The 24,857-nt window shown below is 37.0% G+C and overlaps 1 protein-coding gene and 1 long non-coding RNA gene across 4 annotated transcripts in view; both read right to left on the bottom strand.

Annotated features, from left to right (window-relative positions):
• Positions 1-24,857, bottom strand: part of NALF1 (NALCN channel auxiliary factor 1) — a 713,496-nt gene that overhangs the window by 605,608 nt on the left and 83,031 nt on the right. The gene's annotated exons all lie outside the window — the stretch shown is intronic.
• The window catches only part of LOC134732597 (uncharacterized), a 72,440-nt gene that overhangs the window by 35,419 nt on the left and 12,164 nt on the right, over positions 1-24,857 (bottom strand). Inside the window, exon 2 of one of the 2 annotated variants that reach the window (XR_010115901.1) lies at positions 22,775-22,909. This is a non-coding gene — a long non-coding RNA (uncharacterized lncRNA). Of the gene's footprint in view, positions 1-22,774; positions 24,856-24,857 lie in introns of those variants that run through there. The other variant, XR_010115900.1, reaches the window with a different exon arrangement.

The raw sequence follows: 24,857 nt of genomic DNA, 5'->3' as shown, positions 1-24,857 counted from the left end.
CCCCTTCCACTCTCAAAAAGGTCTTTGTTAGATGATGAATTATATTTTCACAGAACAAGTAATCTGGAAATCTAATTGCTAGTTCTTAAGTGGACCCTAACTATTCTTCCCTTCAGCAAGTCACTGAGGCTTTTGTAAAGTGGGAATTGTAATATCCTATGGTTTCTCTCAAGATCGGTTATGAAACAAAAATGGTATCAATGATATGACCACGCCTTTAAAGTTTTAAATATTACTCAGATACCACACATGTTGTCATAATTCTAGCAAGGTGTTAGCATTCGGTAACAGGATGTGTTTTCCTCTGAAATTTGTGCTCTTCCTTCTTCTATAGCTTCTATCAATTATACCCCATTTCCTTGGCAGCTGTTATAACATGTCTTTGACCTAATTTTTTGCAGTAGTAGTTGAGTCTGACTTGCTCTAATTAAGGAGCCGAAAGAGAAGAAAGGAGCTAATAGTTACTGAAGATCTACTTCATTCGAAGCATGAAGTACCACACTAGGCACAGATGATGACAGTAATGGCTGTCATTTATTGAGTTTTCACTAATAGACTTCTGTCCTCTTGTAGCCAAGAGTTAATGGGTTAAGAAAAAATGGCAAACATCGGCCAGGCGCGGTGGCTCACGCATGTAATCCCAGTACTTTGGGAGGCCAAGGCGGGCAGATCACGAGGTCAAGAGGTTGAGACCATTCTGGCTAACACGGTGAAACCCCATTTCTACTAAAAATACAAAAAATTAGCCGGGCATGGTGGCAGGCGCCTGTAGTCCCAGCTACTCGGGAGGCTGAGGCAGGAGAATGGCGTGAACGCGGGAGGCAGAGCTTGCAGTGAGCTGAGATCGCGCCACTGCACTCCAGCCTGAGCAACAGAGCGAGACTCCGTCTCAAAAAAAAAGAAAAAAAGAAAAGAGAAAAAAAATGGCAAACAGCAGGGTTGGGAAAAATACATGCACCTGTCTTTTAAGGATATTCCTGTATCTTAGAAGAAATGGGTCCACTTGTGTCTCTGATTTCTTGCACATGAGTCTGGTTTTCATGGGTCCAGACCAACATTCCACCTAGTCCAAGTGGACTCACTAGTTTTGTTAGTGCCTGTCAGATTAGGTGCTATTTCTAGCCTTAATTACCATTAGGAATTAGGGTAATTCCAATTAGGCACTATGCTAAGCAGCTTGCCATAGATTGAAACATTTAATGCTTATCAGCCATCTTTGAAATGAAATCATTCATTATAAATAAGGAAGTGGGGTTCCAACACAGCAAACAATATTTCATAACAGGACTTCATATTCAAAGCACCTGATTCCAACACTGGTTCTGTTACTTATGAACTGTGTCACCTTGGACAAATCACTTAATATCCCTGTCCTCCTAACACATCTGACAATGGACATACTCATAGTACCTACTGCAAAGAGTTATCATGAGGATTAAATGAATTAATATAAGGATTTAAATATGCCTACTACATAACAAGTGCTATGTAAATGTCAGTGATGGCTGCTACTAGCACTGCTATTATTGCTGTAATAAATATTTTTATTGTCATCATCATTATTATGATCTTTGTGTACCCAAGGGCACACAACTTGTAAGTGACAAAATAAGATTCAAATCTAGGTATTTTGAGCACTGACCCAGTTATTCAGGCAATTAGTACTTCTTTGGTGTGTGCTATGGTGCCAGTAATGAAATGATGAGCAAGACTTGGAGTCCTTTATATGTAGCTATTGGTTTTGGGTTTTGGTTTCAAAGGCTCACATTCTATCAGAAAAAAAAAAAAAAAGGGGAAAGTTAATTTTTGTGATGGTTGGAAATAACAAGGTGTTGTGTGAGACCACATATTGGGTGTAAATCTCCCACTCTAGGAACACCTTTTAAGTCTCTATCTGAAACGTGAGTTATACACATGTAACAAACCTGCACATTGTGCACATGTACCCTAGAACTTACTTTAAAAAATTAAATTAAAAAAAAGAAAGAAAATAATCACACAAGGGGTCATGGGAGAGCATCCCAGGCAATGAGAAGGATGTGAGTGAAGATCTGAATCGGGATCTATAACGGGAACTAGAAAGACATTGTGTATGGAGGTAAGGCGGAAGGCAGGTCTTGAAGTGAGTTAGAAAAATCAAACAGGAGAGCAGGAGTCAGATCAAGGAAGTTTAGGGAATGGAATGGTGGTTGCATGGGCTGGAGGGAGGAAATAGTTGTTCAATGGGTACAGGGTCTCAGTTTTGCAAGATAAAAAAGTTAAAGAGATCTGCTGCACAACAACATGAATACACTGAACACTAAGAACAGTGCATTTAACAATGGTTAAGATGGTAACTTTTATGTTATATCTTCCTTACAATTATTTTTTAATATATTAAAAAAGAAAGAAGTTAAGAAGTTTTAATTTTATCTGGCAAGTGATGAGAAATAATTAGAAGCTTTTTAGAGAAGGAACTGACATTACCAAAATAGTTACAGAATTTCCACCCTCTGGACACCAGCTTTTGTGGAGGCTGCAAGGAATAGCAATGCACACATCTGTTTGATACCTTTTTTTTTTCTAGTGGGCCACAAATTTAAGCTGAAAGAAAGAAAAATAAATTCATCATTTTTCTGACATTAAACAAACTTTTTGAAACCATTTTATATAGTTTGTAAAATCTTTTAAAGTAAACATGATACGCTAGAAATCACAAAAATGAGAAAATCAGTATCCCCACAAGTAAAGGATATCTGGTTAAAGTGCTCTTCAACCTCCTCCTCCCCAAGAATTAGTCACCAATCAAACCTTAATGGGTAAAAATAGCAACTCCAGTAAATTAAATATCACTAGATGCTATTCTCCATATAATGTCCACTTATAGCCTTAAAATAGTTACTTAGTTGTCCTGTTATTATTTTCTTCAGACTAAATCACTGGTTCTCAAATGATGTACTTTCAGAACATCTGGGATCTATACTGCTGTGTTTCATATTAAAATTCAAAAAAAAAAAAAAAAACAAGTCAAGCCTTTCCAATTCACTGGAGATAAAAATAGTAGATAAGACTGTTTCCACATTAAATGCCCTTCAAAAATTTTTCTTGAAGCTTTGGGGCCTGCTTTTGCTTGTCTTATACAAACAACATTAATGAAAAAGCAGCATATAGATATTACTTGTAAACCTGAAAATAGCTGATGACTTCTGTCATTGACTTGTGTACCCATGGTTACAGGGATACACAATGCAAACATATGATATATCTACTAGTAAAATGTTTACTGTCTTGTATCACTGAATTAATACATCAATATTATACAAAGTTATACAGACAGGACTACCAGGTATACAACGATCTGGATGAGATTTCCAGCCATTGACCTAGAGGTTTACCATACCTAAACACAAGCTGTCCTATGCCGTGTCACCCTATCCTAAGTGTGTCACCTCTTGTTTTCTTCCTGTTACTTTGCATTATATATCTAAATTGATTTAATAGTCTTGATAATTTGATCTACTTAGCTTGGTCTGAGACCCTTTCTATTCAATGGCTGGCCTCTGGGAAAGTCGGCCAGGCATAGAGGTGTCAAAATACCAAGAAAATTTATCACTGGTCACCCTTTTATTTTCTTCTACTTCTTACAACGAGGGTGAAAACATCATGGAAACTGGTCATGTTTGAAGAGGAAATAGAAAGGCAACATATTTAGATACTGCAACATATTTAGGCCAAAGTTTATTACTTATTTCAAAATTAAGTATGTGTTATGATGTTACATAATGTTGTAACATTAGATACTGTAACACATTTAGGCCAAAGTTATCACTTATTTCAAAATTAAGTAGGTGATATGTCTGTACACATGATGTTGCATAATATTGCATAATATTGCATAATATTATAACATAATATATAAGTTGTATGTGTATATATTATATATGTGTGTATATATAATGTGTGTGCATATATAACATGTATACATTTGTGTGTGTGTGTGTGTGTGTGTATGTAGACAGAGAGAGAGAAAGGAAGACTTTGGCACGAATACATCAATATCTGGTAAAGTATTCTAATGAAGGGACTTTGTCTTATCCAGGTGACACTAAGGTAAGACAAATCAATGAAGGGAATACTGAATATATCTGACTTTGTAAAACCAGCACATACAAATTCCTGGGACTACATCAAGATGACCATTCTGTGTTGTCAAGTGTGGAAAGCATCATGGTTAATATTTCTCTGAGAAGTCTCTCCTATCATAAAACTATTCATCAGATGACCATGATCTGTATGATTGGTGCAAACAGTGCCAAATGTCCAGTGATGGATTGGGATTCACTTTACTGGAGTTTACAATTTTTTCAGCAAGATACTCTTTGTGCTTAGGTCAACTATATGATCTCAAGTCAAGCTCTGCAGATGGCTGCATTCAATTAATAAGTTTCCAGACACTGAACTGAAAGAATCAACTCAGATTTTAAAGTAATTTATCTTACTACGTGGGTTACTTTATGCATGGAGGACATCCAGTCCCTGCTTTTCAAGTCACTGCAAATTACAGCATCCTTGCTAAGTCCTCTCTAAAACAAGAGCTGCTCCTCACCCACGGAAAGAGACGTCTAGTAGATATATTTGTCACTTCTCTGAATGATCGTTACAACTGAATGGAAAGAAAATATGTTGCTAGGATTAGAATATCCCAGGAATCCCCCCACCACACACACAGCAGCTCAGCCACAGAGATACTGAAATCTCACCACTTTCTTCATTTTTCAGCTTTGTTGTGTTAATTGCAATTTACAGATTTTTCATTGCACCACAAATGTTCAACAAGCCATAAATACCCAATTCAAAGAGCTGGGTCTCATCAGAATCTGTTCTGAATGAATCCAGTCCAACAGGCTTTCTAATTTTCTCTTTAAAATATTTATCCAACAAGAAAACTCCAAGCCTCAGGAAGAGGTTAATGTGCATGGGACAATATTATAGAGTTATATAAGTAACAGCATATGGAAGTGCCATTTTATCTTGATTATCATGATATTATATAGCTCGGCACATAATCTTGCAAGCCTACTTACATAATATTTGCTTATTTCGTTCTGTTTATGTGTGGATGTACATAATTGTATATGTATACATTTACCTATTTAATGATGGATCTAAAAGTGAAATTGTTTTCATCTTTAATGAAACCATTTAGTAAATAAGATCCCTGCCCACCCATCCTTTATAATAAATGGAAATAGATAACTTGCTTGCATCATTTATGAAAACTGGTCTCACTGAATAGTTCTGAAATATTGCCTTAGTTTATTTAAGCTACTAAGTAAATAAATATTTAAAGTAATAAAGGTTACCTAAATTGTGAAGATCCTGAAGGGAATAAAGTATTTAGAAAACGCCTACTATTAAACTTTTATAAATATTTGAGGAACATGTCTATGACAAATCACATCCTTTAGGGTGTAATCAACTAGCTGTTTTAAATTCCTCTTTATCTAGGTCACATTGCTCTCTTTTTAAAAAAATAGCTAAGTTTTAGCTGTTTCTGTTCCTTTGTTCACTGTAAAAATAATAAGCATAAAGAACAGAAAATCATCTATAATAGCTCCATCGAAGGCAACCACTGTTTACATTTGATGATTGCCTTTCATACTGAGTTAGGAGGTGAATGTAATTACAGATATACGTGCAGCAATAATGAGGCCTTGCTACAGCCCCATTAGCCTGAGAAGCTTAGCAGGTCCCTCTGAGGACAGTTCTTGTAAGATAAATCTGTACCATCCCTAGCGATCAAGTAAATACAATAGATATAATTCATTTTAGACAGCAATCTAAAGCCAACAGGGAGTTAGCAGCTGCGTGAGAAATGCTGCTTTGCAAAAGAATAAATAACTGATAACAACGTGCTCAGAGAAACATTTTTTTTAATCAAATGAATATCAGACAAAAAGAAAACACGGGATTAGGTCACTAGAAATTAATTTCCTTTCAAGAGAAATTTTACTACAAGATTGACTGAAATGCAGAACTGTTCGTAATAATGGCGATGGGGGAGAACTTAATTGAAGTCTGTAGTGAATTTATTGTCTCAAATATCTGCTGGGTTAATGATCATACATATTTAAGCATATGGGCTAAGTGTCAAACAGGATATTTTAGAATGGGTTTCAACCTATGAGAGAATTTATATCTGTGTATGTAAAACATTTTTAGAAATCCTTAAAGCAACATTCAGACAGCAAATTCAATTGAAAATGCAAGACAAATTTTATTAAAACAAATTCAAAGCAAGAAAATTTCTAACTTTTAGATCATCATAGTTGATTTAAAGTAGTTCACAGAAAGGCAGAGACTGTGGACTCCTGCTTCAGTCTTTGTTTTAATGCCATCTGACCCACAATAAGAAAGCTACAGAAGTAAAACCAATTTTATTCATATTTTCATGTTAAAAACAAAGCCTAAAAACCATTCAGAGTGATTTGTTTATAATTTTATTTTATATTATGGCTAAAGGAAGCAGGCAACTGACAACACAAAGACTTAGACATGCGGAGGAAAAAAAAAAACAGGGGTAAGACAGAGTCCGAGAGAAAAACCTAACAAAAGAGGAAAAAAATATAGAAAAGGAAAGATGGATTTACATGCAGAAAAAGACAAGGACACACCTCATGGTGTGTTTCCCTCAGAAAGAAACAAAATAAATGTTTCATATGGGAAGAAACCCGTAAATCATTAACAACATTGAAATCCACAACATGTGACCTTCTAGGAGTTTTTCTAAAGTTAAAGTCACATTGTGCTTTGTGACTGGATGTATAATTGGCTTGTCACTTCCTGTCACTTGCCTCCAGGGCCAGATGAAATTAAGTCAAGGACTCAGGATTCCCTCCTGCTCCTGTATGTCCAAGTGTAATTGGCAGCAAAGTCCGACTGTCCCCTGCCTTCGTGTTCTGTTGCAGTAACTGGTTATTCAACGCAATCCCACTGTCCTAAAACGCTCTAGAATGTCTTACAAGGATTTCAGCTGTTGGCTCACATCAGAATATTCTAGGTCACAGGTCTACATGTAAATTAGAAGACGACTGTATACCTTATGAGAAGAATCTTAGAACTGCAATTGTATCTTGAAGTTAGGGGAAAGGTTCCAAATGTATCATGTGTTTTCATGGGATAATATAAAAGTTGCAGGTATGCTGCTAAAGGTCATTTTTTCCCCAATATATTTCATTAAAGTATCACAATTAGGAAACTCTGGGAAAATTACTATGACACTCTGGTTTGACTTTATGGTCCATTATTTTTTAATCTTGCCCTTTTTATAATAGAATTTTCTCTATTTATCTATGATAGCATACACTGCTCTAGTATATACTTGAGGCCATTGCTAAATTTTTAAAGAGCATTTTTCTCTTTTCATGTTTTATATGAGAAGAGACCCAATTAAAGAGTGGGGAGAGATGTATGAAGTAGAGACACGTTGAGAAAGCAAGGACTACCCAGAATGATCCCCGGGCAGTCAATCCACAGATTCCTCCTCAGAACCCGTTTATGATGAAGAGGGAGAACAGAGCTGGGGTTAGATTGATGTGAATGCAAATCTCAGCTCCCTCACTTAAGAGTCTTGTGTTCTTTGGCCTGTTACTTCAATCGTCTGAGTCTCGGCTTCCTTAATTAAAAATGGACTCCATGATACTCCACTGATCCAATGCCTCATAGGATTATTATGAGAATGAAATGAGACAATACATGCACAAGGCTTTGAGCAGTATCTGGCACATAATAAGCACCCAATATATGGATAGTAATTTGTTTCTAAAATTATGGCTCTGACATGCTAAATTCTGTACAATTGTGGCAAGTTATTTCAATACTGTAATCCTTCAATTTTCTTTCACAAAATAAAAATAAACATATTTCCTAGAAGTGAGACTCATTTTAAGGATTAGAAATATTTGAAAATATTCTAATATGATGGGACACAATAAATCGGTTAATAACCCACAATACCTTTTATAAAAATTTGGAATGTGAACTAAATCTTGAGACTTATTTTTTTCTACTAATTGGGATTTCCAAAAAGCATTTATAAAGAACAGGATGAACAACTGGAATCATTCTCGGAATAACTTTCCCTTCATCTTTAACATCTAATAAGCAAATGGAAGAAAATGGACTAAAACCTTTTCTGCAAGTAAGGGCATACAAAGTAATACTACCAATAACATTAACGAACAGCAGCAATTCACTGGCAGATATGGCAATTTCTTCAGAGTTTAGAAATAAACACAGGTTTTAATCCTAAAAAAAAACGGTTCCATTAACTCTTATATAATCCACCAGTCCCTGATTAAATCACCAGCTGTGGAAAGTTTTGCTGTCTGAGCCTAAAGTATAATGGGCTACCATCACCACTTAGAGAATTCTGTCAATATAGATCCTCCAAATACATCAAACTTCAAAATTCACTTTTTGTTGTGTTTTGTTTTGTTTTGTTTGTTTAAGATGGAGTCTCGCTCTGTCGCCCAGGCTGGAGTGCAGTGGTGCGGTCTCGGCTCACTGAAAGCTCTGCCTCCCGGGTTCACGCCATTTTCCTGCCTCAGCCTCCCGAGTAGCTGGGACTACAGGCACCCGCCACCACGCCCGGCTAATTTTTTGTATTTTTTAGTAGAGACGGGGTTTCACCGTGTTAGCCAGGATGGTCTCGATCTCCTGACCTTGTGATCCACCCGCCTCGGCCTCCCAAAGTGCTGGGATTACATGCGTGAGCCACCGTGCCGGGCCCACTTTCTTTTTTATAATAGCGATAATCTCCAACATTAGCCAAAGTTATCTAAGCTGTTCTTTTGATTACTTAGGCTGTTTGGAGCTACCTAAAATTCAGAGGTAGTTGTTCAGTTCTCCTCGAAAGTGTGGATGAGGGGTAAAATGTCAACTCTAAATTGTCAACTTTTTTGCATGCCTAAAACTTGTAGATGTCAAAAATTATTTAATATTATTTATGCCTAACAAATTATTCGTAGAATATAGAAACGTAACTCTAGTTTATTGTTAAATAAGAGGTCTATGTTTTAAGGAAAGATACAGTTCATAAGTATCTACAACTGGGCTTTCACTTCTGAAACAGACTTCAAGTACCATGATTTCACAAGTAAGTAATATGAACCTTCTTATCCAGTGATCCTTCTAATCACTCTCAAGCCATTCTCCAAAATATGTTTCTCCAAAATACAGGGTTTACTAACAGCCTTTTGAGAGTTGCCTCTTGTGATCAGGAAGACATGCTAATGGCCTGGGTGAAACCTCAATGGGCTCATAGTAAATGTTCATTTGATGGCTTTGTTCTCATAGACTTTGTACTAGTCAATTAAATCTTTAATGACCTGACTTACATTTTTCTCTTCCCTTTTGAAACATAACTTGCTGATTTCCTTTTTCTCTGTGTTTTCTTTGCTTCTGGCAATCTTTTGGTTGCATTATTCCTTTTGGCCTAAATAGTCTTTGGCCTTTAGCAGACCTTGTGAGTTTCTTGTCTTTTTCCTTCCTAGGAATGAGGGAGCATGGGTGTAGCTCCTTAAATAAAATCACCTGACATGTTTCCTCAAAGGGGCATAAAACAATTTCATTTGAAATTGTATGTCAAATATAGATCTATCTGTCTATGTATTGTATCTTGCAGATTAAATTTGCATTAAGTACTAAATTAAAAAAAAAATCTTACCAAAATGTAAAATTAACAGAACTTTTAAATTTTACTTTCAGGATGTTTCCAAAACCTAAATTTATATATTGGTTTGACATGTTATTTTAACATGTTGTGTGTGTGTGTGTGTGTGTGTGTGTGTGTGTCAGTATATGATAATTACTTGAAATCTGATTTAAAAAAAGTTTTACAATTGAAAATATAAATAAATTGTAGAAGGCCTATAATTATCATCATAATCAATACAGAACATACTTAATGGCTATCAACTGGATTGCATGTCATTTTATGCATACACATATATAAAATATTTGTTTTGTTTTCCTTAACAGCATAAATGTATATATGTGCATATCATAAACATATATAATACAATATATAAAATCTATAATATGTAATATAGTATAATATATAATATATATTATGCCAGAGGCGTTCGAACCAGAGCGACTCCATTTTGAGTCAGGGCTGGGAAAATGAGGCTAGGAGTTGCTGGGCTGCATTTCCAGAAAGGCATTCCTAGCCTGTAGATGTTTACTGTTAAGTGAACAAATTAGTAATGTTTACTAAATAGACTCAGACTTGAGAGTGTCCAGATATCCTGATATCTGGAGAACAAAAGCATTTCCTTTTTTTTTGACGGAGTCTCACTCTGTCGCCAGGCTGGAGTGCAGTGGTGGGATCTCGGCTCACTGCAACCTCCGCCTCCCGGGTTCAAGTGATTCTCCTGCCTCAGCCTCTGGAGTAGTTGGGGCTACAGGCATGTGCCACCACGCCCAGCTAATTTTTGTATTTTTAGTAAAGACAGGGCTTCACCATGTTGGCCAGGATGGTCTGGATCTCCTGACCTCGTGATCCGCCCGCCTCGGCCTCCCAAAGTGCTGGGATTACAGACATGAGAACAAAGGCATTTCTAATTTTGCTTTAAAAATAATAATACTGATTCTTGCAAAATACAGTAATTAAGAAAATTAATCCTCTATCACAAACCCTTGAAGCAGAGCACATCTCCCCATATGTACAAGTATTGTATCTAGGGTGGACCCGTTCCTCCTCTTACTTTCAGGAACTCCTACTCTGTCTATGGAGTAGCTACACTTTGGCTACTTTACTTTCTTAATAAACTTGTTTCTACTTTGCACTGCGGACTTGCCCTGAATTCTTTCTTGCGTGAGATCCAAGAACCTTCTCTTGGGGTCTGGATAGGGACCCCTTTCCTATACCATTAGTAGTGAAATTTTTTTTAAATATTGAGGTAAGTGGACCATTTGTCTGATCTGTTATGCATTATTAGAGAGTTTCCATATTTAATGTGAAAAAAACAAAATCCTGTCCTGGCACAAACAATACAATATGTCTCTATTTTTTTGAGATAAGTTCAATGGAAAACATAAATTCAGTGAGTTCTTTCAGGAGTTATATAAATGCTATGTGAAAAAAAATCCCTAACTAACAACGTAGGTAATATATCAGTAAAAGCTAAATTAGCCATTGTGAGATTTGCTGCATCATTTACAGCAGGCTTTTCTAAACTATTTCAATGAGAAAAGAAATTCTGGGGTGAAATATTTGTGGAAAACACTGTGAACTATATCCCTTCTTGGGTCATGGCCTTGACTATTAGCCTGTTAGAAGCCTATCAAAAGCTCTGAAAAGCTTAGGTTCCTATGTGAGAGAAACACTTATTAAAAATCTCTGAAAGCAGTTTTCCATGGAACAAGTTTTTTTAATGCCACATTTTAAAATTCTGTATAAAATCTCTAGCATGTATGATTATTTCCCATTAAAAAATAATGTTTAAATTGCATGCAATATCAAATTTCAGGATAGATCTTTATTATCTATTACATTTGAAAAGAGGGTTTCTTTTACATTTCATATTTGTTTTATTTAAAGAAGATTAAATGAGTACAGTGTACCTTGCGATGCACAAGCAAGGTAACATGAATAATTTACAGTTCCTTTAAGAAGCTCAACGTCATTAAGAAGGTTAAACAAAGTACTACTAAGGTAAGCAGTATATTGGCCATGTGTTTTTAGAGGCTAGTTGACTGTATTGTGTTTTTCATTCGAAGTTTGACATATTTTGCCTTGATCATATTCCAGTTTGATGGATTACTTTCAATTTTCTCATCAGAAATATGAACTGAAGCAAAGATAGTACTAGCAAATGTGAAACTATCTTGATATACATGATAAATCATACTTCAGAGTTATAAATCATACTCAGAATAAACAAGCTCAAAAATAGTGCAGAAAAGACTAATGTCTTTGTTTAAAGCTAATATATGGCTAGACCTCAAGTTATTATGGGATAATCTTGTAATTACTTTGCCATGGGTTAAATAAGCTAAAATTCTGAAAAAATAATTTCAAGGATTGATTTCTTATTCTTGTCCTAATTCTATTCCTCTATTTTGAATAATTTTTCTAAAACCAAGTATTATTCTACAAAGATCTCTTATTTTTAAAAACAGTATGGGTTTTAGGCTTTGATTTCCTTATCATTTAAAAATAATGAGTGTCCGCATGTTCTCACTCATAGGTGGGAATTCAACAATGAGAACACACGGACACAGGAAGGGGAACATTGCACACTGGGAACTGTTGTGGGGAGGGGGGAGGGGGGAGGGACAGCATTAGGAGATATACCTAATGCTAAATGATGAGTTAATGGGTGCAGCACACCAACACGGCACATGTATACATATGTGACAAACCTGCACATTGTGCACATGTACCCTAAAACTTAAAGTATAATAATAATAAAAAATAAAATAATGAGTGTCACTATTTTGTATAAGTGTACAATCAACTATATTGTAAAGATCATTTTGTGTTTTTGATCCTGCTGAAGATAGATTTCCCCCTTAAATGATCAACTTCAAGTATTTTAAACTATTAGTTAGTTAAGTCAGCCTGTTATGTTTCTATTCATCAAACATTAACTGTCTCTATGCTCCAGAAACTGAGCTAGAAATTTTACTTTTTCATGAAAGTGAGAAGAACAGTCAGTTACTTCAATCATTTCTCTCGATATTTCCAATGGATTTAAGAAGACTGATACACAGCAGCAGTAATCCGGTGTCAATTTAAATATGTGTATTTATATTTATGCGCATAGGTGTGTTACAGAGCTCCAATTCTGCATGTCATGCTATACATTTTTCTCAATGGTTTACAAATATTAGTGTCAGCTCTAAACAGATTCAAGGAATTTATAAATCAGCTAGGGAAATGAAGTCCACAGGCAACACCGACGGATTCCAAAATCAATTTGAATATGATTTTGTTATGGCATTTCTTTCCAATTTAGGAAAAAAATCCTAAGAAACTACATTCAGCAATTTTACAGTCAGATAGTACATGTTCCTTTATCTTTTCCTGGCTACATTAACTATGCTGGCCAAATTAAAACTTCTCTGAGACTAAATTGTTTATTAGTGAAATGGAGGTAAATACATTTCTTACCTAACACCAGCATATAACTTTGGTTACTACATTCTCTACAGTTCCATAATTTATCCAGCAGCCATTTATATTATGTGCAAGGCTTCCTATTATATGCAATTCCTATTATATGCAAAGCTTCAGTGCTAGGTAGTGGGGATGGAGAACTGGAGAAAATAGGCTCTTTTTTGATCTTGTGGAGTCTCTGGGAATGGATCACTATTAAATTAGCCATGCTATGAAGGAGCTGAAACTCTTCTTTAAAAAATAGTCCTAAATCTCAGCTCTTATGGTTCTTTCTTCCTCTCTTCCGAGTCAGGAGGGTTCTTTCTTCCCTGATATCTCTATATTATGCACATGTGTCTTAGAGATCACATCATACTACAGTTATAGATGTAAATGCCTATGTCTCCCAATGAACTGTGAATTTCGCTGAGATCAGAAACACAAAGCTATACTCTAAGCTAAACAACATTTTAGATGCCTTCACATTTTATTTCACTTATTCTTTACAACAACATGGAAAAGTATTATGTTCCCCACTCAAAGATAAGGCAACTGAGGTTTGGATAAGCTGAATAATATCTCTGAGGTTAGTTAGGAAATGACAGAGCTAGGCTGTCAGAGCAGGTTTACTTTTATGCACCTGGCCTAACAGCCAAATGGTGATATCACAGTCCTAAAGTGTCCTAAAATCACCCTAAAGTGAAAGTTGACCTTGTTTTTCTCTCAAGTCAACTGTACAACTTGCTGGCTTCAGCAGCAAGAGGGAAAGAGGACATGGCATGGCCATCAGCTGTAGCTTTTGAAAGCAGTCGGGAGAGAACAAAACAAATGTACAAACTGAGCTAAATCTGGAGCATTTTTAAAATCATTACTATCATTAGACACATTGATTTGGCAGAGGCAAAGGCAATAGAGGGCAGTGATGAATTGTCTCAGCTATGGAGCCAGACAGGCTAGGTTCTAGTCCTGCTCCATCTCTCATCAGCTGGGTAAGTTTTCTCGGGTAAATTTTTTTAATGTCTAGGTACTTTGGTTTCCTCATCTATGAAAAGGGATTAGTCGTTGAACCTATCTCAAAGGGTGGCAGTGAGAAGTAAAGGAAAAATTGTACACCAACTGTTTCTGGCATATGGGAAGCTTTCAGTAATAATATCATTCTTAACATATAAAGAACAGGTCACGGATTTATACCAGCATGACAACGCGATGAACACTATCACTAAACAAGTGTATAGCCTGACTGATGAACTCTCAAACTGCACCATATCCACACTTATTAATTCATCTATTACATTAATTTCACAAGCATGTGTTGAATACCTACTGTGTGCTAGGAATCATGATAGATCTTATGAATACAAAGTTGAGTAGGAAACAATTGCCTTAAGAACATGACAGATTTTAGGATGTACAAAAATGGAAATGCATACTTAAAATACACATGAAATGTGCTTTGATGTAAATGCTGCAATATAAATTAATACCAGTTTTAGTGGTGGCTTAATAAAAATACTGAAAATTGGCCAGACATGTTGGCTCATGCCTGCAATCCCAAAACTTTGGGAGGCCCAGGCAGGAGGATTGCTTGAGGCCAGGAATTTAAGACCAGCCTGGGCAATGTAGGAGGACCCTGTCTGTACACAAAATCTAAAAAATTAGCCAGGCATGGTGGCTCATGCCTGTAGTCCCAGCTGCTTGGGAGACTGAGGCGGGAAGATCGCTTGTGCCCTGGAGGTTGAAGCTTCAGTTAGCTGTGATCCTGCCAATGCACTCCAGCCTGGGTGATGGAGCAGGAACCTGTCTCAAATAAACAAACGAACAAAAAACTGCTAACATTTACTGATATTTCTATATCTGGCAATTTTCCTGAAACTTCACATAAAGTATCTCGCATGGCTGTCACAGCATCCTTATGAGGAAGATTTTATTATTGTACCTATTTTATAGGTAAGAAAATTATGTTTAGAAAAAGTTTAAGATTTGCCCCTGACAGACAACTAGGAGGTGGTACAGCCAGAAGTCTGCCTCTTGAGCTTTATCAGCCAATAGCTAAGAAGTATAAAGAAAGAGAGATACACCCATTGACATGATTTGGATGTTTGTCCCCACCCAAATCTCATGTAGAATTGTAATCTGCAATGCTGGAGGGCCAGCCTGGTGGGAGGTGTTTGGATCACGGGGACAGATCTCTCATAGCTTGCTGCTCTCTTTACCACAGTGAGTGAGTTCTCGCAAGATCTGCTTGTTTAAAAGTGTGTGGCACCTTCCCCACAACTCTTTCTCTTGCTCCTGCATTCGTCATGTAAATTGCCTGCTCCAGCTTCTGCCATAATTGTAAGCTTCCTGAGGCCTCCCCACTAGCTAATGCTGCAGCTATACTTCCTCTACAGCCTGCAGAACAGTGAGCCAATTAAAACCTTTTTCTTTACCCAGCCTCAGGTATTTCTTTGTAGCAATGTAAGAACGGCCTAATACAGCCATCAATGCCTTTAAGAACAGAAATTTAATTTTATGTAAATTATAGGAAAGGAAGAAAGTGGCAGTTATTGAAACTTGAGGGAAAAAAAAAACTTTAAAAGGCTCCTTTATGTATGCTTATGGAATATACACGTTTAACAAAAGCTAAACATATTTTTTACAACATATTCCCAGAAATGTTCTTCCTTTGCCTTTGTGACATTGCTCTTACTTTCTGTCTTGTTCAAATTCTCTGCTGATTCATTTGCTGATGAATTAAAAATATAATTTAATAAGATAGATTCAAATTGCACATTTTACTTTTTAAATAATTGACTCCAAATCCTGAGATGAGGGAGACCTGGGTAAATGAAATAACGTGTGAAAACACCCAGGACTTCTGGGGGTGACTGTTTATTTAACAGGAGTGAACAGAGAGACTGGGCTGCCAAAACTCCCCTGCAAACTGAGGCTGCATGAATGCAATCACAGGACTCAGAACAAAGGAAACATCTGTCTTCCTCCATCCCTTGGTGTAAAGGAATGTATTTGGAGCATCATACTTAAATCTGGTCACCATGTTTTAAGAAGGAACTTTATTAGAGTGTGCCCAGAGGAGGAAATCCAGAAGAGTGGAATATCTAATGTGACACTGTGTGAGGAGTGGTTAAAGAAGCTGGGAATATTGAACTTGAATTGAATTCTTAAAGGGGGTATGATCACTGAATTCAAATTTTAAAGACCTGTATGTTGAACTGGAATTGGAACAGATATGACTCTTGATGGCAGAACTAAAGTCAATGGCTGGCAGTTTGTTGAAGGCAGATTTCAGGCTAGGATTAAAACAGGAGTGGTTTATTTTCTGTTTTTTTTGTTTGTTTGTTTATTTTTGTATTTGTTTTGTTTGAGTAAACTGCCTATGTTTAGAAGGGCCTAAGCACAAGTTTTCAGTGTGGACAGGAGATGGAGGCCATAAACCTTAGGGTCTCTCCCTATTCAAAGGCCCCATGACTCAGTTTCCATGCTGAACCCTCTTTCTTCTCTCCCCGCTCATTCATCAGGTCAGTAAGGGCTCCCTCAATCACCTGTCGTTACTTGATGATTCTCTGAAAACAGCCTGTGGCTCACAACGTCAGTCCTCACTATCCAACTATCACCTCCAAAACCTGTGTGCATTAACCATAAACTCTCAGATTTTTCCCAGGATCAATTATTTTTATTTAAAAAGTATTACTATTTACCTCTTCTTAACCTTACCTTCTTTACAGTCAACAGTCAAGTTCTGCTGCTTCTTTCTTTTATAGGTCGAGATTTCTAAGAAGCTAATTATTTCATATTTGGAATATTTTGGCTGAATTACTGTAGAGAGACGAAATATTTTTGCAGCTTTATGCTTTTCTCATGCATACATTTCACTGACCTTTCATTTTTCTGCTATGCATTATGTTAATCTAAATAAGGGATGGATGTGTTTACAGCTGCATTCTTATAAAATTAATTCTAATATCCTAGTTTGTGGTTTCCTCTCAGGCCATTTTAATCCTGCCAAAGTTTGCTCACGCAAACTTTCATGACTACATGTGGAAAGGCATTATCCCCTTCACGACTACATGTGGAAAGGCATTAGCACATCTTTAAGTCATTTTCTTTCCATATTTCCTTTAAGGAGTATCCAGTTCAGATCCTATACATTATCATCTCTGAGTCACACTTATGATGCTATTGCTTCCAAATCGGATCCAGTGGCTTTCAAACATTCCTGCATTTCCATGTGCCTTACAATGCTTACAATGAGTAGGGTGAAGGAGATTCACCTCCTCTTCCTCCACTTGAAATGCTCTTTACTGCTCACACTCCCTCGGAGCCAAACTATTCTAGCTGACAAAAGTGCGTTGATTCCTAGCTTGCCAAGCACTCATTCTCTACTCTGCCTTTTAAACTAAGTTTGACATTGAATTTTCATACATTAAGCTGAGATCTCTACACAGTTGGATGAGTTAATTAATCCTTTGAAGTTTCCCATTGAATCCCTTCTTTTACCCCTCTTATCTCCACCTTCTTCTAAAACCTCAGGAAACATATTTTTACTTATTGAACTGGATACAAACAATTCAATATCCCCTTTTCATTTCATGCTTGGAACCTTGAACTTGGACAGTCTCTGCTGTAAATGTTAAAGTACGCTTCCTGGTCTTAAGCCACTTGGAAAACAAAATTGCATTTTTAAAAGTCAGTATGGAATGTTTATCTTCATACAAATGTACTCTTATTACTTTGTTCTCTATCTCCAAGAGATCCTTTTTTTTTTTTTTTTTTTCTGAATGGACTTTACAATTGCTATTGCGGTTTTGTTGTTGTGGTTGTTGTTGTTGTTATTGCAGCAACATTTGTTTGTGGCCCGTGGAAATCTTCTACACAATTTACTGTCCTTAAATTTAAAAACTCCTTGCAATTAGCCAATCTCAATCTTCCCTTACACTCATATGTGTGATCCTTTCACTATTTGTAGTTTGCCTTTCCTTCTTAATTTCCGTATTTCAGCTCCCACCCAACTAAACACTTTAGCTTTTACTCAGGTTCTCCACTTTTTCACAGTTTTTGCTTGCGTTCAACACTGACATCGGGCACAATTTTTCTGTGCCTTAGAAAAAAAGTCCTGTCTTTGCTCAATTTTAACTTTCTGATGTTTAATATAGGAATGATTAAAATCATGGTTATTTCTCACAGGTGTTGAAAGTATCCAATGCGATAACGTATTTGAAAAGAGTTTTAACTTTTGTGTTTTTTTTTGTTTTGTTTTTTTTTTAAAGACGCAGTCTCACTGTCACCCAGGCTGGAGTGCAATGGTGTGATCTCGGCTCACTGCAACCTCCTCCTCCCGGGTTCAAGCACTTCTCCTGCCTCAGCCTCCTGAGTAGCTGGGATTACAGGCGCCCACCAACAGTGGTGGCGGCTCACACCTATAATCCCAGCACTTTGGGATGCCGAGGCAGGTGGATCATCTGAGGTCAGGAGTTCGAGACCAGCCTGACTAACATGGTGAAACCCTGTCTCCACTAAAAATACAAGAGTTTTAATTTCTGTAAAGTGCTAGGCAATGATGATTATTACTCTGTAACCATTTTACATGGGCCCCCAACTGACTTCATAATCTTTTTGTAGTGCCTTTACCGATAAAAATCTGAGCTCTTGAAAAATGGAGACCAAGTTTTAATTCATCTTTATATTCTTAGCATTTAGTATATTGCTGATGACATTTTAGATGCTTATTTATTGAATTAGAAAATCAATATATGCTAAGTGTTTTATCAGTTGCACAAACTAGAACATAGGAGAAATGTCAAATACTTATCAAATTTATAGTGGATTTGCATCACTTTTTACTGGTGATAATACTAAAAATTTTTTCTTGTGCCAGGAGAAAACTAATCCGTATTGTCTATGCTAATATTAGTATATGATTATTACATGAAAAATTTCATTTTGTTTCTATGTTTTTTGAAACCAGAGATGCCTCTGCAAAAAAAGAATGTTCATTTTTAATTTAATAAATCTCTAACATACTAATCATTTAAAGGCAAAACAGCGGGCTATATGAGAGAGTATCTACTTGTAGCAGAGGCTATATTACATAAACCTTAAGAGATTTAAAAATCAACATTCCATTGAAGAAACAGCCTGAGTATAATTTATAGATTTTTTAAATCTGATCTACATTTTGGATCTATACAAAATGTTACTTCAGTTTGCTCCCACCCCTACATGTAAACTCTGTCTCCCTTCTAACTCCAGGGGCTACTTAAATCTATCCACATCTATTCTTCCCTTACTAATAACATTACATATTTGAAATGTGTTTTGAGAGCATGATGTTTGGTCTAATCACTTAAAAATTTATCAGCAACTCTCACTAACTGACAGAATCAAAGATGTGCCAGCTTACTAGATCATATTAGAAGCACACCCCATCTTCAGGACCTCTTCTTTGCAGCACTTTATTTGGTGCATAATCTCATTTTGAGTTAGATGTCACTGCTATATGCCTCTAAAAGCTCTATTCTTTGACTTTAATTGTTTATTTAATTGCATATTGCTGTTGCCTGCATTGACTGTAATCATTATGTGGACAACTAATACACGTTTTATTAATTATCAAACCCACACTGCCTAGCTCAGTAAAGTTTGTTGAATGAATCAATGAACCAAACACTTTTTTGTTTTATTTTTTGCATTATTGCTTAGTTGGTGACAAAAATTGTAAGGAAAGGCTAAGTTACACTTCTGTGCAATGGTTTTATAAGAAAATCTTATAAAAACTATTTACTGTGAGAGATGCACTCACTTCCTCTTCTACCCAGTACACTTTCAGAGCTGGGCTCCTGGGAGGCAGCAGGGTTACTATGCGCTGATTCCACGCAACCGCTCCCCTCAGTGAGTGACTGAGAGAAGACATCTCCTTCCAAGAGCCATGAAGAGGTGCCAGCTGTAGATAGTACTTTAGATGCCAAGCTGCATGGGATTTCAGGAAAACTTGTACACAATAGGATCTACATATACTTGTTTATTTTAGAAAAGTAGATTTCCACAAAGACATGCAAAGAGTAGCGAAATAACTACTGCCCTGCTGACTTTGAGTGATGGGTCTCAAGTAGAAATTGTGTTTTTAAACAACCCCAACAGCAGGTGAAAGCATGGAAACCGCATGCTGCAGGTAACTACTGAAACAAGCAATTATCCTGTGCTATCATACAAAGGCATCCACAAATACCAGCATAGCTCTTCCTAGTTGTCAGTTCATAAAAGTTTTTCCTAGTAAATTATTCACTTATTTTCTTCTTTATATAGAATAGAAAGCTCCTCGAATTATCTTAAAGTGTCACAGATGAAACATTTTAAGGTCTGTTCTGATCAATATTTAAAGTCAAATTAAAAAGAGTTTGCTCCAGTAAGAAAAAAACAAACAAACAAACAATTCCCTCAAAAAGTGGGCTGAGGACATGAAGAGACAACTCTCAAAAGAAGATACACAAATGGCCAACAAACATATGAAAAAATGCTCAACATCACTAATGATCAGGGAAATGCAAAATAAAACCACAATGCGATACCACCTTATTCCTGCAAGAATGGCCATAATCAAAAAATCAAAAAAAAGTAGATGTTGGCGTGGATGTGGTAATCAGGGAATGCTTCTACACTGCTGGTGGGAATGTAAAGTAGTACAGCCACTATGGAAAACTGTGTGGAGATTCCTTAAAGAACTAAAAGCAGAACTACCATTTGATGCAGCAATCCCACTCCTGGGTATCTACCCAGAGGAAAAGATATCATTACACGAAAAAGATACTTGCCACGTATGTTTACAGCAGCACAATTCACAATTGCAAAATCGTGGAACCAACCCAAATGCCCAAATGCCCAAATGCCCAATCAATCAATAAGTGGATAAACTGTGGTGTGTGTGTGTGTGTGTGTGTGTGTATGGTTTTATAAGAAAATCTTACAAAAACCATTTACTGTGAGAGATGCACTCACTTCCTCTTCTACCCAGTACACTTTCAGAGCTGAGCTCCCGGGAGGCAGAAGGGTTACTATGTGCTGATTCCACGCAACTGCTCCCCTCAATGAGTGGCTGAGAGAAGACGTCTCCTTCCGAGAGCCATGAAGAGATGGTCTATATGATGGAATACTACTCAGCCATAAAAAGGAATGAATTAACAGCATTTGCCTCAGCCTGGATGAGATTGGAGACTATTATTCTAAGTGAAGTAACTCAGGTATGGAAAACCAAACATCGCATGTTTTCACTAGGTGGGAGCTAAGCTATGAAGATGCAAAGGCATAAGAATGATACAATGGACTTTGGAGACTTGTGGGGAAGGGTGAGAGAGGGGTAACAGATAAAAGATTACAAATAGCATTCAGTGTATACTACCTCAGTGATGGGTGCACCAAAACTTCACAAATCACCAGTAAATAACTTACTCATGTAACTAAATACCACTTGTACCCCAATAACCTGTGGGATAAAAAAGAGATTGCTCCAGTGAGATGCAAAGAAATACCTATAATAATTGTTCCCCTTTACAGACTTTCGGAAGGCTGTACTTTGATGACAGTGGTTCTCAAACCTACAGAAACAAAGAATAATTTTCTGTAATCCTGGTGAACGTGTTATCAATCAGGATCTGACAGGCCACAGAGGACACTCAAACTGGGACAATGTGAGGAGATTTTATTTACAGAGAGAGAATTGTGGGCAAGAGGTAGGGGTACCATGAGGTTTGGTGTAAAAGCCAGGCAGGGTGTTCCCACAGCCAAGACTCAAAAGACAAGAGTATGGAGAGGGCTCAGAAAGAAAGTCACAGAGTCCCAGAGATAGTTTCTTTTGGAAGAGCAAAGGTTTTGTTGAGGACTTAGCCAGGACAAAGAACCCTCACAGGAAGGAACTCGAGAGAATAAATGGGCAGAGTGCAGTGCTCATGCCTGTAATCCCAGCACTTTGGGAGGCCGAGGCGGGCAGATCATCTGAGGTCAAGAGTTCGAGACCAGTCTGACCAACACGGTGAAAACCCATCTCTACTAAAAATACAAAATTAGCTGAGCATAGTGGTGCATGACTGTAATCCCAGCTACTTAGGAGGCTGAGACAGGAGAATCATTTGAACCCAGGAGGCAGAGGTTGCAGTAAGCTGAAATTGTGCCATTGCACTTCAGCCTGGGCAACAAGAGCGAAACTCTTTCTCAAAAAAAAAAAAAAAAAAAAGGCAGGCGTGGTGGCTCACTCCTGTAATCCCAATACTTTGGGAGGCTGAGGTGGGCAGATCACCTGAAGTTAAGAGTTTGAGACCAGCCTGCCCAACATGGCAAAACCCTGTCTCTACTAAAAATACAAAAAATTAGCCAGGCGTGGTGGTGGGCGCCTGTAATCCCAGCTACTCGGGAGGCTGAGGCAGGAGAATCACTTGAACCTGGGAGGCGGAGGTTGCAGTGAGCTAAGATTGCGCCACTGCACTCCAGCCTGGGCAACAAAAGAGAAACTCCATCTCAGGAAAAAAAAGAGAGAGAGAGAATATATGCCTGACCTCAGCCTCTTCTCTCCCTCTCATCTCCTCCCAAGGCAATCACTTTTCTCACCAAAATGACTACAAAACTCACTGAAATCTAACTCACTGATGCTACAGGTCCACTTCCAGGAGCTGAGAGCCGAGCAAAGAATGTTGGAAAGTAGATCTAGTGGGGACAATGGACGCCTGAGATATCTTCATTTCTGAGGTAAGAGCACTGAAGTTCAGAGAGATTCATAACCTGAGTGGTAGATAAACCTGAGAATGTTTATATAATCATTTCACGCTATTATTTCATTTAGTCTCCTACGCCTACTCATGACCTACAGAGAAAATATTAGATCTATTATGTACATCTAATATTACTCTTTTAAGATAATATTAAACTATCATCACTATTCATTACTGAAGATTTAAGAAAATACTTTTAACCAGTTCTTTGTACATCCATAACAGAATATATTCTTATGTTGATGAGAAATCCATATATATGCATAAACACTAATTTTTTTCAATAATCTAAAACTCTGGCCTTAAATTTTTCCAATAATATATGTTTACGCCTGAAAATATTATCATCACAATTATATGATAAGAATGTCTATGTAATTGGTTTATTTAAAGATACAAACCTTATTAGAAGCTCAAAGGTAATACAAAGTCAGACACATGGGTTGAGTCTCAAATATGCCTTCTGTTCTCTTTATGATTCACAGTTTATGTGTCTATAGTTTTACAACCAATGACACCAAACCTATTGTTACGTGCATGGTAAAGCAATTAATTAGCTAACACCAATACTTCCATGTCTTTTTCTGACTTTCAGAGAATGGAATTGAGAGCTACCCGACTCTTGCTACATTCCCATAACTGGTATATCATTTATTCTAGTAAATGAATAAGTACAATTAAGTATTTCTGAAGTTATGTTTTTAGAAAAAATTACTACCAGTCTAAAACGTCTTGCAAACTAATACATCTGTCTCATAGAAAATACTTAAAGCCACTCTTTCCTGAATACTGCAGTATATGTGCTTGAATAATAAGTGCATCTACCAATAAATAATAAGTGCATCTACCAATCCAATCTTCCTAGGTAATATAATTCTTTTTTTAGACCTTGATAATTTCATTCATTGTTAGGAACTGAAAGCTTTATCTTATATTACATCCTTATCCCCAGGTTAGATGTGCATCTGTCAACCCACGGTTTGCATGAATTGTCCCTTGAATATCTCAAAGTCAGCATGTCCTGAGTTGACTTCACCATTTCTTTAGCTTGCCCAGCAGAGCCACCATCTAGAGATTTGGGTCAGTCTGTACTTTGGATGTCACCCTTAGCATTTAAATCTTCTTCATCCTCCTTGTTTGAATCCTGTCTATTGTAACTCCTTTTTTTCTATTTTCTTCAACCCATCATCCCAAAATTAGCTTATCCTCCTTGTTTTTCAACTGGATCATTATAACAGCCTCCCAGTTATTATCTGGGTGTCTCATTTTGCCCTCACTGATCTATTCTCCATAATTGGGCCCAAATGTTATGTTTTTTAAAGTCAATCTATCTGATAACAAAGTTTCCCTTTTTAATTTTTCTATTTGGGACATTCATGGTCTGACATCATCTCTCTCTCTCTCTTCTTCCTGCACTGGTGGATATTGTTGAATAAATGCATTTTTCCAAATGTGTTCAAGTCACTACCTTTCTTCCTGCAATATCTTCTTCCTCTCTCTTCCCATGGCCAATCTCTAGTTGAAATTTTGGGTTCATTCTAGCCTTTTCCTCTTCCAGTAATGGTTCCATGAATGCCCAGTTTTTCCTCATGTGTGATAACACAGCACTTGGAATCTACCGGCACAAGGCCACAGTCATTACGCAGCTCTGCTGAAAATGTCCATGTCACCCACTGCAGGGCAAGCTCCAGAATGCTGGGGCTTATCTGGAGGACCCCAGCAGCTCATTTAGCAGCTAGAATGTGTCTGCCAATCAATGAATGCAGTTTGACTGTATCCTTTTTTAAAAAACATTTTTTGCCACATAGACAGAAGGCTTGCCCAATTGCTGACGGACACTGGCAACCGGAAAGCATTCGTGGAAAAAAAAAATCAACAATATATGATAATTATTGAAATTCTGGCCTGGAGGTTGGCCATAATAGAAAGCAAATATGGTTAACCTAGTTAAGTTAATG

The sequence above is a fragment of the Symphalangus syndactylus genome, chromosome 15, assembly GCF_028878055.3.
Source record: "Symphalangus syndactylus isolate Jambi chromosome 15, NHGRI_mSymSyn1-v2.1_pri, whole genome shotgun sequence".
NCBI lineage: Eukaryota > Metazoa > Chordata > Mammalia > Primates > Hylobatidae > Symphalangus > Symphalangus syndactylus.
Note: the sequence above shows the minus strand (reverse complement) of the source record. Positions and strands in the feature narration are given on the sequence as shown.